This window comes from Pseudophryne corroboree, chromosome 2 (assembly GCF_028390025.1).
Source record: "Pseudophryne corroboree isolate aPseCor3 chromosome 2, aPseCor3.hap2, whole genome shotgun sequence".
Classification (NCBI taxonomy): Eukaryota; Metazoa; Chordata; class Amphibia; order Anura; family Myobatrachidae; genus Pseudophryne; species Pseudophryne corroboree.
The window spans coordinates 4,907,212-4,924,242 of NC_086445.1; the positions used below are offsets into that span (position 1 = coordinate 4,907,212).

The 17,031-nt window shown below is 46.1% G+C and overlaps 1 pseudogene; it reads left to right on the plus strand.

Moving 5' to 3' along the window:
* The first annotated feature begins 2,943 nt into the window (after window positions 1-2,943).
* LOC134987843 (transient receptor potential cation channel subfamily M member 2-like) overlaps window positions 2,944-17,031 on the plus strand; it is a 539,791-nt pseudogene continuing 525,703 nt past the window's right edge.

The window sequence follows — 17,031 nt, forward strand, 5'->3', positions numbered from 1 at the left end:
ACTGCTCTTGACTCAGGTTCATTCCCGCTCTTTTCCCTATGTCATAGGTGGATTTGTAGGTTTGAATGGCCTTTTGCTGCTCCTCCATCCTCTGAAGCATATAAAGGGTAGTTATTTTGCTATCAGTCCATTATAGACGCCAGCAGGAGGCCGGAGAATCATGTCATATCCACCCTTATTTAGCGGCCACAGCTTAGGTCAGTATATACATCTGAGCACTGCAGTGGTGACTGTAAGTACACACACATACAGTATATATATACATATTAAAGTGGCCGGCTAGATACATCTTGATTGGCACTAAATGTATGAGAGGACATTGTATGTGAATTACCATCTGCGGGGACTTCCAGTTTTGGTTCTTCCGGTAAAGGGGTATAAATTAGATCACTAGGAACAGGTCACCCATCCTTGATAAAGATGCCAGGAGTGTCGAAACGCGTTGTAAGAGGTGACGAGAGGATCAAACACATCTGTCCTGCCAGCAACATCAGGTCTGCAACCATTGGGAGTGTGATGTGATCCCATGTTCCACTCTCAATTACTTGGTGACTATGCTGTAATACTGACCTATGTGAGCTGATGTGAATGTGAAATGTTCCGGTTGTTATTTTTATTTTTGGATTTTATGTGGAAATAAATGTCATTATTGCTTGACATCTGAGGTGTGCCTGGTTGTGCCTACCAACAGACCTATGAGGGTATGAAGGTGGAAAAGAAAAGTTTACAGGGCAGTCTTACATGTAAGAGCTATGTAAACATCAGAAAATGATTCTGTTACACGTGGTGTACTTTTCCCAGCATGTGAATGGGAGCATTATCAGTGGAAGAGATATACTAAAGTAGTGTCCACACATCCTGCTTTTATTCACCTGCTGGCGTCTATAATGCACTGATAGCAAAATGACTACACTATGGGGGTCATTCCGAGTTGTTCGCTCGTTATTTTTTTCCGCTACTGAGCGATTAGTCGCAAACTGCGCATGCGCAATGTACGCAGTGCGCCTGCGCCAAGTAAATTAGCACAAAAGTTTGGTATTTTACTCACGGCGTAACAAAGTTTTTCATCGTTCTGCTGATCATAGTGTGATTGACAGGAAGAGGGTGTTTCTGGGCGGAAACTGTCCGTTTTCTGGGAGTGTGCGGAAAAACGCAGGCGTTTCAGGGAAAAACGTGGGAGTGGCTGGAGAAACGGGGGAGTGGCTGGGAGAATGCTGGGTGTGTTTGTGACGTCAAACCAGGAACGAAAAGGACTGAGCTGGTCGCAATGGCTGAGTAAGTCTGGAGCTACTCAGAAACTGCGGGGTAATCGTTACGAGAAAATTAGCTAATCTTTCGTTTGCAATTCTGCTGTGCTAAGATACCCTCCCAGAGGGCGGCGGCTTAGCGTGTGCAATGCTGCTAAAAGCAGCTAGCGAGCGATCAACTCGGAATCACCCCCTATATTGTATTCCATGTTGTCTTTATTTTACATGAATCTTGAGTAATTATTGGCTTAACCTGTGCAGTGTTGAAATTGAGAAGGACAACGGGATGTGAAGTATACAGTACCTGTGTTTGTCTCTAGTTTTACTGCACATGTTGTTAGTTCCCTTTTTTACACATATTTTCAGCTCATAAGACAGGTGACTCATGGGCCCTCATTCCGAGTTGATCGCTCGCTGACGATTTTCTCAGCGCAGCGATCAGGTAAAAAAATGGAAAACTGCGCATGCATAAGGGCCGCAGGGCGCACGCGCAACGTAGTTTCATACAAAACTATGCAGTTTTACACAAGGTCTAGCGACTCTTTTTCGTCGCTCTGTTGATCGGTGAGTGATTGACAGGAAGTGGGTGTTTCTGGGTGGTAACTGACCATTTTCCATGAGTGTGCTAAAAAACGCCGGCGTGTCAGGTGAAAACGCAGGCGTGCCTGGGGAAACGGGGGAGTGGCTGGCCGAACGCAGGGCGTGTTTGTGACATCAAAGCAGGAACTAAACAGACTGGAGTGATCGCAAGGAAGGAGTAGGTCTGAAGTCACTCTGAAACTGCTTGAAAAAAATACATCACTGGTCCTCATTCCGAGTTGATCGCTCGCTAGCTGCTTTTAGCACCAGTGCAAACGCTAAGCCGCCGCCCTCTGGGAGTGTAAATAAGCTTAGCAGAACAGTGATGTATTTTTTTCAAGCATTTCAGAGTGGCTTCAGACCTATTCCTTCCTTGCGATCATTCCAGTCTGTTTAGTTCCTGCTTTGACATCACAAACACGCCGTGCGTTCGGCCAGCCACTCCCCCATTTTCCCAGGCACGCCTGTGTTTTCACCTGACACGCCTGCATTTTTTAGCACACTCCCGGAAAACGGTCAGTTACCACCCAGAAACACCCACTTCCTGTCAATCACTCTCCGATCAACAGAGCGACGAAAAAGAGTCGCTAGACCTTGTGTAAAACTGCATAGTTTTGTGTGAAAGTACGTCGCGTGTGCGTCCTGCGGTCCGTACGCATGCGCAGTTTTGCCGTTTTTTTACCTGATCGCTTCGCTGTGAAAATCGGCAGTGAGCGATCAAAACGGAATGAGGGCCACTGTTCTGCTAACCTTTCGGGCGCACTTCTGCTAAGCTTATATACACTCCCAGAGGGCGGCGGCTTAGCGTTTGCACTGCTGCTAAAAGCAGCTAGCGAGCGATCAACTCGGAATGAGGGCCATTATTACCAATAGGCGCAGCTCTAATTTCTATTGCGCTAAGGATTGCTCTCCTTTTCTATTTTTTTGTATATGTGAGGCTGATGTTATGGTTCCCCCTATAAGAGTGTTTGTGGGGTTCCCTGAGGAACTCTTGTTACTCAATGGGAGGGAGAGGTTTGTGCTCATGATATATGGTCAGTCTTCTAATCTCTATCTTGTGTTGTCTCTCCCAGGATGAGAAGTTCCATAGGACCAGGTGTCCATAGTCTCGTATATCATGAGGAATAGGATGAGTAATGATAGATGTCAGGACCAAGATGACAGAGTTGAGATTCCCATGAGGAACATCTCGCAGCCCCCATGCTGTCCTGGCATTGCTGATGGGAAGAAAAGGAAGAAGTCACCAAAATTCCGAACTCAAGCAAATGTAAGATATAGCTGTGAACAATCATCAAACTAAACAATAGAAGTTTAAAGTTTCCCATACAGTATTTCCTAGAAAAAGCACCAGATGCCAAAGCAGTGTATCCCAAACATAATACACAACTTCCAGGATACACAACTGCTGGAGGACACAACTTCCAGAACTCACAACTTGTGTAACATACCACTTCCCTCTCACAACAATATTTCTGAGGAGGAACAAGCTCTGTGTGTTCCTTATTCTATATTATGTGGGGTGTAACAAGATGAAAATAATACATTGAGCAATCCACTCTTAGATGCGGTTGTGATGCCAAAAATATGATTACATATGCATAACTCCCAACATTGCTGCATCTGCAGTCAGGACCTCTGTGTGGTGTAGCCGCACCCGCACCCGCACCCGAAATGGGTATGTGGCCTCAGAGAAAGGGGGTGTGGCTTCGTGGGGATGCCGCGATCGCAAGCCTCCCGATTTCATCATTGAGGGGCATGCTCTCGCTCCCCCTGACCTCTGACTCCCATGAATAGATGCTGTGCGCATGTTAGGCAGAGCAGCGACTGACAGGATCCTCCCAACTGCCCCCCCTACCACGTGACACTGCGGCCTACAGGTGGGAAATCATGACAGTCCCAATAAAATGGGACTGTTCTGCGAAAATCGGGACAGTTGGGAGGTATGCATATATCACATGAATGTATAATACAAAGATCTGTCCCTGCAGATCCCCTCCACACACTTCTCGGGTATTTTTTACACAGAATTTCTTGAGAAGATGCTGCACATGCCCCTGTTACCCCTCCATTGTGCTTCTGTATGCCCCGGCTACCCCTCCATTGTGCTTCTGTCTGCCCCTGTTACCCCTCCATTGTGCTTCTGTCTGCCCGTTACCCCTCCATTGTGCTTCTGTCTGCCCCTGTTACCCCTCCATTGTGCTTCTGTCTGCCCCTGTTACCCCTCCATTGTGCTTCTGTCTGCCCTGGGTCCCTGGATCTCCTCCTATGCCCAGCTCCCAGCCCCCTCTCCTGCCCCTCTCTCATCTGTAACAGACAATAATGAAATAAAACTTACCTGCACCCAGGGGTGGGTGATTGGGGGGCTACTGCTCTGTGACCCGGTCAGCTGATCTGTGCGGTGCGGTGAAAGTCCCGGCCGGCATCTCAGCTGATTACACAGATCAGCTGACCGGGTCACAGAGAAGCCGCTCACCGATCACCCACCCCTGAATGGAGGTAAGTTTTATTTTATTTATTTTCTATAATATTTATATTGCCTGTAATCAGCTGGTGGTCTATCAGATACAGAGGATGACCACAGGGGCCGGCTCCGGGCTCTGCTCTGCCTGTCAGTATACAGGAAGAGCAGAGTAGACCAGGGGCAGGGAGTAACCATTAATCAAAATAAGCACATGCTGAGGGCATCAAGGGAAGAGGCCACCACAGAAATCCTCCACTGCCGGATTTACAATGGACCATATGGTGCAAAACTACAAATGGTGCCCTGGAACCACAAACAGGGGCTCCCACAATAATTGGAAATCACACACACACACACACACACACACACACACACACACACACACACACACACACACACACACACACACACACTATATATAATAAAATAAAAACTAGTAATTATAGAGGATAATGATATACTCTCCTCACTGACCACTCTAGTGCAGTCTTTTCCTTACTGACCGCTCTTGTAATGTCTCTTCCTCACTGACCGCTTTGGTGTTGTCCCTTTCTCACGGACCATGCCTGTGCTGTTTCTTTCACACTGACCACTCCTTTGATGTCTCTTTCTCACTGACCACTCCAGTGCAATCTTCTTCTCACTGACTACTCCAGTGCTGTCTCCTCCTCATTGATAACTCTTGTGATGTCTCTTTCACATTAACCACTCTTGTGCTGTCTCTTCCTCACTGATCACTCCTGTGATGTCTCCTCCTCACTGACCATTCTTGTAATGTCTCTTTCTTAGTGACTACTCTTTTGATGTCTCTTGCTCACTGACTGTCCTTGTGATGTCTCCCTCTCACTGACCACTCTTGTACTGTCTCTTCTCACTGACAAATATTGTGCTGTCTCTTCCTCGCGGACCACTCTTGTTCTTTCTCTTTCTCATGGACTAGTCTTGGGCTGTCTCTTCCTCATGGACCACTCTTGTGCTGTCTCTTTCTAATGGACTAGTTTTGTGATGTCTCTTTCTCATGGCCCTTTCTTGTGCTTTCTCTTTCTCATGGACTAATCTTGTGCTGTCTCTTCCTCATGGACCACTCTTGTGCTTTCTCTTTCTCATGGACTAGTTTTGTGATGTCTCTTTCTCATGGACTAGTCTTGTGCTATCTCTTTCTCATGGACTAGTCTTGTGCTGTCTCTTTCTCATGGACTAGTTCTGTGCTGTCTCTTTCTCATGGACTAGTCTTGTGATGTCTCTTTCTCTTGGACTAGTTTTGTGCTGTCTCTTTCTCATGGACTAGTCTTGTGCTTTCTCTTTCTCATGGACTAGTTTTGTGATGTCTCTTTCTCATGAACCACTCTTGTGCTTTCTCTTTCTCATGGACTAGTTTTGTTCTGTCTCTTTCTCATGGACTAGTCTTGTGCTGTCTATTTCTCATGGACTAGTTTTGTGCTGTATCTTTCTCATGGACTAGTTTTGTTCTGTCTCTTTCTCATGGACTAGTATTGTGCTGTCTATTTCTCATGGACTAGTTTTGTGCTGTCTATTTCTCATGGACTAGTTTTGTTCTGTCTCTTTCTCATGGACTAGTCTTGTGCTTTCTCTTTCTCATGGACTAGTTTTGTGATGTCTCTTTCTCATGAACCACTCTTGTGCTTTCTCTTTCTCATGGACTAGTTTTGTGCTGTCTCTTTCTCATTGACTAGTCTTGTGCTGTCTATTTCTCATGGACTAGTTTTGTGCTGTCTATTTCTCATGGACTAGTTTTGTTCTGTCTCTTTCTCATGGACTAGTCTTGTGATGTCTCTTTCTCATGGACTAGTTTTGTGATGTATCTTTCTCATGAACCACTCTTGTGCTTTCTCTTTCTCATGGACTAGTTTTGTGCTGTCTCTTTCTCATGGACTAGTCTTGTGCTGTCTATTTCTCATGGACTAGTTTTGTGCTGTCTATTTCTCATGGACTAGTTTTGTTCTGTCTCTTTCTCATGGACTAGTCTTGTGATGTCTCTTTCTCATGGACTAGTTTTGTGATGTCTCTTTCTCATGAACCACTCTTGTGCTTTCTCTTTCTCATGGACTAGTTTTGTGCTGTCTCTTTCTCATGGACTAGTCTTGTGCTGTCTATTTCTCATGGACTAGTCTTGTGCTGTCTATTTCTCATGGACTAGTCTTGTGCTGTCTATTTCTCATGGACTAGTTTTGTGCTGTCTCTTTCTCATGGACTAGTCTTGTGCTTTCTCTTTCTCATGGACTAGTTTTGTGATGTCTCTTTCTCATGGACTAGTTTTGTGCTGTCTCTTTCTCATGGACTAGTCTTGTGCTGTCTCTTTCTCATGGACTAGTCTTTGGCTGTCTCTTCCTCATGGACCACTCTTGTGCTGTCTCTTTCTAATGGACTAGTTTTGTGATGTCTCTTTCTCATGGCCCTTTATTGTGCTTTCTCTTTCTCATGGACTAGTCTTGTGCTGTCTCTTTCTCATGGACTAGTCTTGTGCTTTCTCTTTCTCATGGACTAGTCTTGTGCTGTCTCTTTCTCATGGACTAGTCTTGTGCTTTCTCTTTCTCATGGACTAGTTTTGTGCTGTCTCTTTCTCATGGACTAGTCTTGTGCTTTCTCTTTCTCATGGACTAGTTTTGTGATGTCTTTTTCTCATGAACTACTCTTGTGCTTTCTCTTTCTCATGGACTAGTTTTGTTCTGTCTCTTTCTCATGGACTAGTCTTGTGCTGTCTATTTCTCATGGACTAGTTTTGTGCTGTGTCTTTCTCATGGACTAGTCTTGTGCTGTCTCTTTCTCATGGACTAGTTTTATGCTGTGTCTTTCTCATGGACTAGTCTTGTGCTTTCTCTTTCTCATGGACTAGTCTTGTGATGTCTCTTTCTAGTTTTGTGCTGTCTCTTTCTCATGGACTAGTCTTGTGATGTCTCTTTCTCATGGACTAGTTTTGTGCTGTCTCTTTCTCATGGACTAGTCTTGTGATGTCTCTTTCTCATGGACTAGTTTTGTGATGTCTCTTTCTCATGGACTAGTCTTGTGATGTCTCTTTCTCATGGACTAGTTTTGTGATGTCTCTTTCTCATGGACTAGTTTTGTGATGTCTCTTTCTCATGGACTAGTCTTGTGATGTCTCTTTCTAGTTTTGTGCTGTCTCTTTCTCATGGACTAGTTTTGTGCTGTCTCTTTCTCATGTACTAGTTTTGTGCTGTCTCTTTCTCATGGACTAGTTTTGTGCTGTCTCTTTCTCATGGATCACTCCTTTGCTGTCTCTTCCTCCCTGACCTCTCTTGTGCTGTCTCTCTTTTCATTATTTCTCATTCATTTACAGGTTGATGTTCTGAACTCCTGGGTGACAAGTAATATTAAGAAGAAAGAATGTGTGACTTTTATCCCACAGGCAGCAGATGAAGGGTAAATACTTTATGACACATATGAATATTTCCACAGTAAAGTGAATAGGAATACGGGAACATGTAACATGCGGTATCTCTGTGTGTTGCTGTATTCCTGTCCCAGTGACTCAGCTAGACGGGCTGAGCTGTCATGTTAGACACACGTCTGGCCGCCCCCAGGTTCATGTTGACAGTGAGCTGCTCCACTGTAGCACGTCGGTCGCCCTCACTTCACCTTTGTAGCCGACGTTCACCTCTCACATCAATGGCGCGTGGTGCTCCGCAGTTTCCACATCGGTTATTCGCAGTGGTGTCATTTGTCCAGGTCACACATTGCGCTGTGTCAGAAATACCGCCACCCTTGGCCCAAAAGCAGATAATCTTCCCTTTATGGACTCTGATAAATCACCCCTGTTACACCAATGGTGGCATGCCAGGAATCACCGGTGGTATTACAGCATGCAGACACGCTGACAGTGGGCATCTCAGTGCTGGCACAGTCAGGGAACCTTTGTACACCAGGTGAAGACTGAAACTAGCATTTTCATATTATTGCTCCCAACACTCCGGTAACAGACACATGTGCAGTTACAGCAGCTACCACCTCTGCATCGGGGCATATACCTGCTATACAAGAGACTGGACACAGAACTGAGATGGTAGCGAATAATGACAGTGAGAGGAAGATCTGGTAGTGGGCAGCCAGAAGTGCTCAGACTGTCTGGGTCAGGGCTGGCAGCAGACAAGTTGGTATCACTAGACAGGCAGTGTCAAGGCTGATAGCAGGCAGAAGTATTCAGACTGTCTAATTCAGGGCTGGCAGCAGACAAGCAGGTATCCCTAGACAGGCAGTGTCAGGGCTGATGGCAGGCAGAAGTGTTCACACTGTCTGGGTCAGGGATGGCAGCAGACAAGCAGGTATCCCTAGATGGGCAGTGTCAGGGCTGATGGCAGGCAGAAGTGTTCAGACTGTCTGGGTCAGGGATGGCAGCAGACAAGCAGGTATCCCTAGACAGGCAGTGTCAGCGCTGATGGCAGGCAGAAGTGTTCAGACTGTCTAAGTCAGGGCTGGCAGCAGACAAGCAGGTATGCCTAGACAGGCAGTGTCAGCGCTGATGGCAGGCAGAAGTATTCAGACTGTCTAAGTCAGGGCTGGTAGCAGACAAGCAGGTATCCCTAGATGGGCAGTGTCAGGGCTGATAGCAGGCAGAAGTGTTCAGACTTTCTGGGTCAGGGCTGGCAGCAGACAAGCCAGTATCCCTAGGCAGGCAGTATCAGAACTGATGGCAGGCAGAAGTGTTCAGACTGTCTGGGTCAGGGTTGGCAGCAGACAAGCCGGTATCCCAAGGCAGGCAGTATCAGGACTGATGGCAGGCAGAAGTGTTCAGACTGTCTGGGTCAGGGTTGGCAGCAGACAAGCAGGTATCCCTAGACAGGCAGTATCAGGGCTGATGTCAGGCATAAGTGTTCAGACTGTCTAGGTCAGGGCTGGCAGCAGACAAGCCAGTATCCCTAGACAGGCAGTATCAGGGCTGATGGCCGACAGAAGTGTTGATACTGTCTAGGTCAGGGCTGGCAGCAGACAAGCCGGTATCCCTAGACAGGCAGTGTCAGGGATGATGGCAGGCAGAAGTGTTCAGACGGTCTGGGTCAGGGCTGGCAGCAGACAAGCGGGTATCCCTAGACAGGCAGTATCTGGGCTGATGGCAGGCAGAAGTGTTCAGACTGTCTAGTTCAGGGCTGGCAGCAGACAAGCAGGTATACCTAGATAGGCAATGTCAATGCTGATGGCAGGCAGAAGTGTTCAGACTGTCTAGGTCAGGGCTGGCAGCAGACAAGCAGGTATCCCTAGACAGGCAGTGTCAGCGCTGATGGCAGGCAGAAGTGTTCAGACTGTCTAAGTCAGGGCTGGCAGCAGACAAGCAGGTATATCTAGACAGGCAGTGTCAGTGCTGATGGCAGGCAGAAGTATTCAGACTGTCTAAGTCAGGGCTGGTAGCAAACAAGCAGGTATCCCTAGATGGGCAGTGTCAGGGATGATGGCAGGCAGAAGTGTTCAGACTGTCTGGGTCAGGGCTGGCAGCAGACAAGCCGGTATCCCTAGGCAGGCAGTATCAGAACTGATGGCAGGCAGAAGTGTTCAGACTGTCTGGGTAAGGGTTGGCAGCAGACAAGCCGGTATCCCTAGGCAGGCAGTATCAGGACTGATGGCAGGCAGAAGTGTTCAGACTGTCTGGGTCAGGGTTGGCAGCAGACAAGCAGGTATCCCTAGACAGGCAGTATCAGAGCTGATGTCAGGCATAAGTGTTCAGACTGTCTAGGTCAGGGCTGGCAGCAGACAAGCCGGTATCCCTAGACAGGCAGTATCAGGGCTGATGGCCGACAGAAGTATTGATACTGTCTAGGTCAGGGCTGGCAGCAGACAAGCCGGTATCCCTAGACAGGCAGTGTCAGGGCTGATGGCAGGCAGAAGTGTTCAGACGGTCTGGGTCAGGGCTGGCAGCAGACAAGCGGGTATCCCTAGACAGGCAGTATCTGGGCTGATGGCAGGCAGAAGTGTTCAGACTGTCTAGTTCAGGGCTGGCAGCAGACAAGCAGGTATACCTAGATAGGCAATGTCAATGCTGATGGCAGGCAGAAGTGTTCAGACTGTCTAGGTCAGGGCTGGCAGCAGACAAGCAGGTATCCCTAGACAGGCAGTGTCAGGACTGAAGGCAGGAAGTAGTGTTCAGACTGTCTGGGTCAGGGCTGGCAGCAGACAAGCAGGTATCCCTAGACAGACCGTGTCAAGGCTGATGGCAGGCAGAATTATTCAGACTGTCTGGGTCAGGGCTGGCAGCAGACAAGCAGGTATCCCTAGATGTGCAGTGTCAGGGCTGATGGCAGGCAGAAGTGTTCAGACTGTCTGGGTCAGGGCTGGCAGCAGACAAGCAGGTATCCCTAGACAGACCGTGTCAAGGCTGATGGCAGGCAGAAGTATTCAGACTGTCTGGGTCAGGGTTGGCAGCAGACAAGCCGGTATCCCTAGGCAGGCAGTATCAGGACTGATGGCAGGCAGAAGTGTTCAGACTGTCTGGGTCAGGGTTGGCAGCAGACAAGCAGGTATCCCTAGACAGGCAGTATCAGGGCTGATTTCAGGCATAAGTGTTCAGACTGTCTAGGTCAGGGCTGGCAGCAGACAAGCCGGTAACCCTAGACAGGCAGTATCAGGGCTGATGGCCGACAGAAGTGTTGATACTGTCTAGGTCAGGGCTGGCAGCAGACAAGCCGGTATCCCTAGACAGGCAGTGTCAGGGCTGATGGCAGGCAGAAGTGTTCAGACGGTCTGGGTCAGGGCTGGCAGCAGACAAGCGGGTATCCCTAGACAGGCAGTATCTGGGCTGATGGCAGGCAGAAGTGTTCAGACTGTCTAGTTCAGGGCTGGCAGCAGACAAGCAGGTATACCTAGATAGGCAATGTCAATGCTGATGGCAGGCAGAAGTGTTCAGACAGTCTAGGTCAGGGCTGGCAGCAGACAAGCAGGTATCCCTAGACAGGCAGTGTCAGGACTGATGGCAGGAAGTAGTGTTCAGACTGTCTGGGTCAGGGCTGGCAGCAGACAAGCAGGTATCCCTAGACAGACCGTGTCAAGGCTGATGGCAGGCAGAAGTATTCAGACTGTCTGGGTCAGGGCTGGCAGCAGACAAGCAGGTATCCCTAGATGTGCAGTGTCAGCGCTGATGGCAGGCAGTAGTGTTCAGACTGTCTGGGTCAGGGCTGGCAGCAGACAAGCAGGTATCCCTAGACAGACCGTGTCAAGGCTGATGGCAGGCAGAAGTATTCAGACTGTCTGGGTCAGGGCTGGCAGCAGACAAGCAGGTATCCCTAGATGTGCAGTGTCAGGGCTGATGGCAGGCAGAAGTGTTCAGACTGTCTAGGTCAGGGCTGACAGCAGACAAAGGAATTGTTAATATTTAAAATATAACTTTTATTGTTCTTTTTAATTAAATTCATGAGATTGTAGTTCACTTATTGATCCTAGACTACAGTGAAACATAGAAGTTAAAATTGACAAACATTACATTCATGTGAATGAAAAGAAAGTTAGTGAATTAAAGATTTAAAATGTGTCCACGTGTCATTATTTATTTGGTTTGTTATGTTTACATCTTTTATATGTTATGTGATATTATAAATAATGAGGTCATCAGATTCACCCGTGCCTCACAGTTTAACACTAGACACCCTAAATGTCCTAGATCTATACCCGAATTGATCCTAGGTATGTCCCCATATATGTAGTATTGCCACCAGATTGCCGCTCTCTAAAGTATACTTCAAAGGAAAGCTCCTTTTTACTTAGAGGCTAAGGGGTATATTTACTAAGATTCACATTTCTGCTGATTTCAGGTGAGATCAATCTCAGCTGACATCGGCAGTGTGAGTTTGCAACTTTAAAAGAAAACAAAAAACGGTAATTTACTAAACTACCGTGTTTTTTTAAATTTGCACTCACTGATGTCGATGCCATTCGTATTGCCGACAATGTTTTACGGGAGAGAATAATAAAACACTGCTGGACTTATACAATGAAGCCCGGCCGGATCAGTGGGATGTAGGTAAGTATGTATAAGTCTGTAAGTGTGCATGTATGTTTGTTAAAGTTGTAATTTAACGGTGTGTGTGTAGTGTTTTTTTGGGGGGTATTTCTCTTGTAGCAGAACTACAGGTACCAGCGGGCCCATTATTTCCCCGCATGAGGAATCTTGTGGTTCTCCAAGTACCAGCAAGCCGGGGAGGCTTGCTTGGACTTGTAGTTCCACAACAAAAGACATTATATGTTTTTTGCACTTGAGAAGGCAATTAGCCCCCAATCCACTGCCCAGGGATGGGGGGGACAGCCTCGGGGTTCACCTCTAGCCCTTGGGTGTCTGGAGGGGGGTACCCCTTGAATTAAAGAGTCCCCACTCCCCCGGGGAACCCTGGCCAGGGGTGACAAGTTTGGGTATGTAACAGCACGGCCGCAGGGACCTATATAAAAGTGTCCCCCGGCAGTGGCATTATCTTCCTGTTAGTGGAGCCCGGTGCTGGTTTTAAAAATACGAGGGACCCCTACATCTTTTGTCCCCCATATTTTTGGAACCAGGACTGGACCAAGAGCCTGGTGCTGGTTGTGTAAATACTGATGGACCCAACACAATTTTTTCCTGGTAGTTAAACAACCCGGACCGACTCAAAGAGTCCGTGGCTGGTTATGCTTAGGAGGGGGGACCCCACACAATTTTTTTTTTATTTTAACACTTTCAAACACTTTTCCACAGAGAAGCATGCACGGATCCCACTGATCTGTGCATGACTAACACAATACGCCAGCAAAAAGCAGGTCTTTTTGAAAGCACCATTTTTGTATGAATTCTATGCTTTCCCGGCAGTGTTTGGCTATTGTCGGCAGTGATTGAGAATACAAATTCTTAGTAAATTCCCGTTTTGTATAAAATAACAGCCGTGTTTGACCGATGGTCTATCGATTCATATTTGTGTGGTCGGCTGTGTATCTCAATACGAATAGCCCCAACACTGCCGAGATTTCTGTTTAGTAAATTCCCGAGATCACACTTAAAAGAAAAAAACAAACTCGAATGGAATCGGGACTTTAGTAAATTTTCACCTAAGAGCACAAATAATTGTGATTATGGGTCCTAATTCCAATTGGGGGATCATCATAGGTATAGCTACATTTTTTAAACACATGGTATTCTCTAATTGACTTTTGTGTTCCACAAAATATTTCCGTAAGTGCGATCAGCCTCCTGCTTATTAGTTATTGCCCTAGAGAGATGCTCATTAATAATGGCTGCAGGTGGAGGTTATGATAGTTCAGACTAGTGATGTGCACCAGACATTTTTCGGGTTTTGTGTTTTGGTTTTGGATTCGGTTCCGCGGCCGTGTTTTGGATTCGGACGCGTTTTGGCAAAACCTCCCTGAAAATTTTTTGTTGGATTCGGGTATGTTTTGGATTCGGGTGTTTTTTTACAAAAAACCCTCAAAAACAGCTTAAATCATAGAATTTGGGGGTCATTTTGATCCCATAGTATTATTAACCTCAATAACCATAATTTCCACTCATTTTCAGTCTATTCTGAACACCTCACACCTCACAATATTATTTTTAGTCCTAAAATTTGCACCAAGGTCGCTGGATGGCTAAGCTAAGCGACCCAAGTGGCCGACACAAACATCTGGCCCATCTAGGAGTGGTACTGTAGTTTTCTAGCGAAAGGATGATTGCTTCCATCCTCATGTGAATCTGAACCACTAGCCATGAACATAGGACAGGGCCTCAGCCGTTTCTTGCCACTCCGTGTTGTAAATGGCATATTGGCAAGTTTACGCTTCTCATCAGACGCTTTTAATTTTGATTTTTGGGTCATTTTACTGAACTTTTGTTTTTTGGATTTTACATGCTCTCTACTATGACATTGGGCATCGGCCTTGGCAGACGACGTTGATGGCATTTCAACATCTCGGCCATGACTAGCGGCAGCAACTATAGCACGAGGTGGAAGTGGATCTTGATCTATCCCTATTTTACCCTCCACATTTTTGTTCTCCATTTTTTAATGTGTGGAATTATATGCCAGTAATATATCAATAGCAATGGCCTACTGTACCGTACTGCTATATATTATATACTGGTGGTCAGCAAAATTATGCACTGTACTGCTACTACTGCGCACAACAACTAAAATGCACCACAGGTATGGATGGATAGTATACTTGACGACACAGAGGTAGGTACAGCAGTGGACTACTGTACCATACTGCTATATATTATATACTGGTGGTCAGCAAAATTATGCACTGTCCTCCTACTACTGCGCAAATCTTAAATGCACCACAGGTATGGATGGATAGTAAACTTGACGACACAGAGGTAGGTAGAGCAGTGGACTACTGTACCGTACTGCTATATAATATATACTGGTGGTCAGCAAAATTATGCACTGTCCTCCTACTACTGCGCAAAACTTAAATGCACCACAGGTATGGATGGATAGTATAATTGACGACATAGAGGTAGGTAGAGCAGTGGACTACTGTACCGTGCTGCTATATATTATATACTGGTGGACAGCAAAATTATGCACTGTCCTCCTACTACTGCGCACAACAACTTAAATGCACCACAGGTATGGATGGATAGTATACTTGACGACACAGAGGTAGGTAGAGCAGTGGACTACTGTACCATACTGCTATATAATATATACTGGTGGTCAGCAAAATTATGCACTGTCCTCCTACTACTGCGCACAACAACTTAAATGCACCACAGGTATGGATGGATAGTATACTTGACGACACAGAGGTAGGTAGAGCAGTGGACTACTGTACCGTACTGATATATATTATATACTGGTGGTCAGCAAAATTATGCACTGTCCTCCTACTACTGCGCACAACAACTTAAATGCACCAAAGGTATGGATGGATAGTATACTTGACGACACAGAGGTAGGTAGAGCAGAGGACTACTGTACCGTACTGCTATATATTATATACTGGTGGTCAGCAAAATTCTGCACTGTCCTACTACTGCGCACAACAACTAAAATGCACCACAGGTATGGATGGATAGTATACTTGACGACACAGAGGTAGGTAGAGCAGTGGACTACTGTACCGTACTGCTATATAATATATACTGGTGGTCAGCAAAATTATGCACTGTCCTCCTACTACTGCGCACAACAACTTAAATGCACCACAGGTATGGATGGATAGTATACTTGACGACACAGAGGTAGGTAGAGTAGTGGACTACTGTACCATACTGCTATATAATATATACTGGTGTTCAGCAAAATTATGCACTGTCCTCCTACTACTGCGCACAACAACTTAAATGCACCACAGGTATGGATGGATAGTATACTTGACGACACAGAGGTAGGTAGAGCAGAGGACTACTGTACCGTACTGCTATATATTATATACTGGTGGTCAGCAAAATTCTGCACTGTCCTCCTACTACTGCGCAAAACTTAAATGCACCACAGGTATGGATGGATAGTATAATTGACGACATAGAGGTAGGTAGAGCAGTGGACTACTGTACCGTGCTGCTATATATTATATACTGGTGGTCAGCAAAATTATGCACTGTCCTCCTACTACTGCGCAAAACTTAAATGCACCACAGGTATGGATGGATAGTATAATTGACGACATAGAGGTAGGTAGAGCAGTGGGCTACTGTACCGTACTGCTATATATTATATACTGGTGGTCAGCAAAATTCTGCACTGTCCTCCTACTACTGCGCACAACAACTAAAATGCACCACAGGTATGGATGGATAGTATACTTGACGACACAGAGGTAGGTAGAGCAGATGACTACTGTACCGTGCTGCTATATATTATATACTGGTGGTCAGCAAAATTATGCACTGTCCTACTACTATTTATATACTGCGCACAACTTAAATGCACCACAGGTATAAATGGATAGTATAATTGACGACATAGAGGTAGGTAGAGCAGTGGACTACTGTACCGTGCTGCTATATATTATATACTGGTGGTCAGCAAAATTATCCACTGTCCTCCGACTTCTGCGCACAACAACTTAAATGCACCACAGGTATGGATGGATAGTATACTTGACGACACAGAGGTAGGTAGAGCAGTGGACTACTGTACCGTACTGCTATATATTATATACTGGTGGTCAGCAAAATTCTGCACTGTCCTCCTACTACTGCGCACAACAACTAAAATGCACCACAGGTATGGATGGATAGTATACTTGACGACACAGAGGTAGGTAGAGCAGAGGACTACTGTACCGTACTGCTATATATTATATACTGGTGGTCAGCAAAATTCTGCACTGTCCTCCTACTACTGCGCACAACAACTAAAATGCACCACAGGTATGGATGGATAGTATACTTGACGACACAGAGGTAGGTAGAGCAGAGGACTACTGTACCGTACTGCTATATATTATATACTGGTGGTCAGCAAAATTCTGCACTGTCCTACTACTGCGCACAACAACTAAAATGCACCACAGGTATGGATGGATAGTATACTTGACGACACAGAGGTAGGTAGAGCAGATGACTACTGTACCGTACTGCTATATATTCTATACTGGTGGTCAGCAAAATTCTGCACTGTCCTCCTACTACTGCGCAAAACTTAAATGCACCACAGGTATGGATGGATAGTATAATTGACGACATAGAGGTAGGTAGAGCAGTGGGCTACTGTACCGTACTGCTATATATTATATACTGGTGGTCAGCAAAATTCTGCACTGTCCTCCTACTACTGCGCACAACAACTAAAATGCACCACAGGTATGGATGGATAG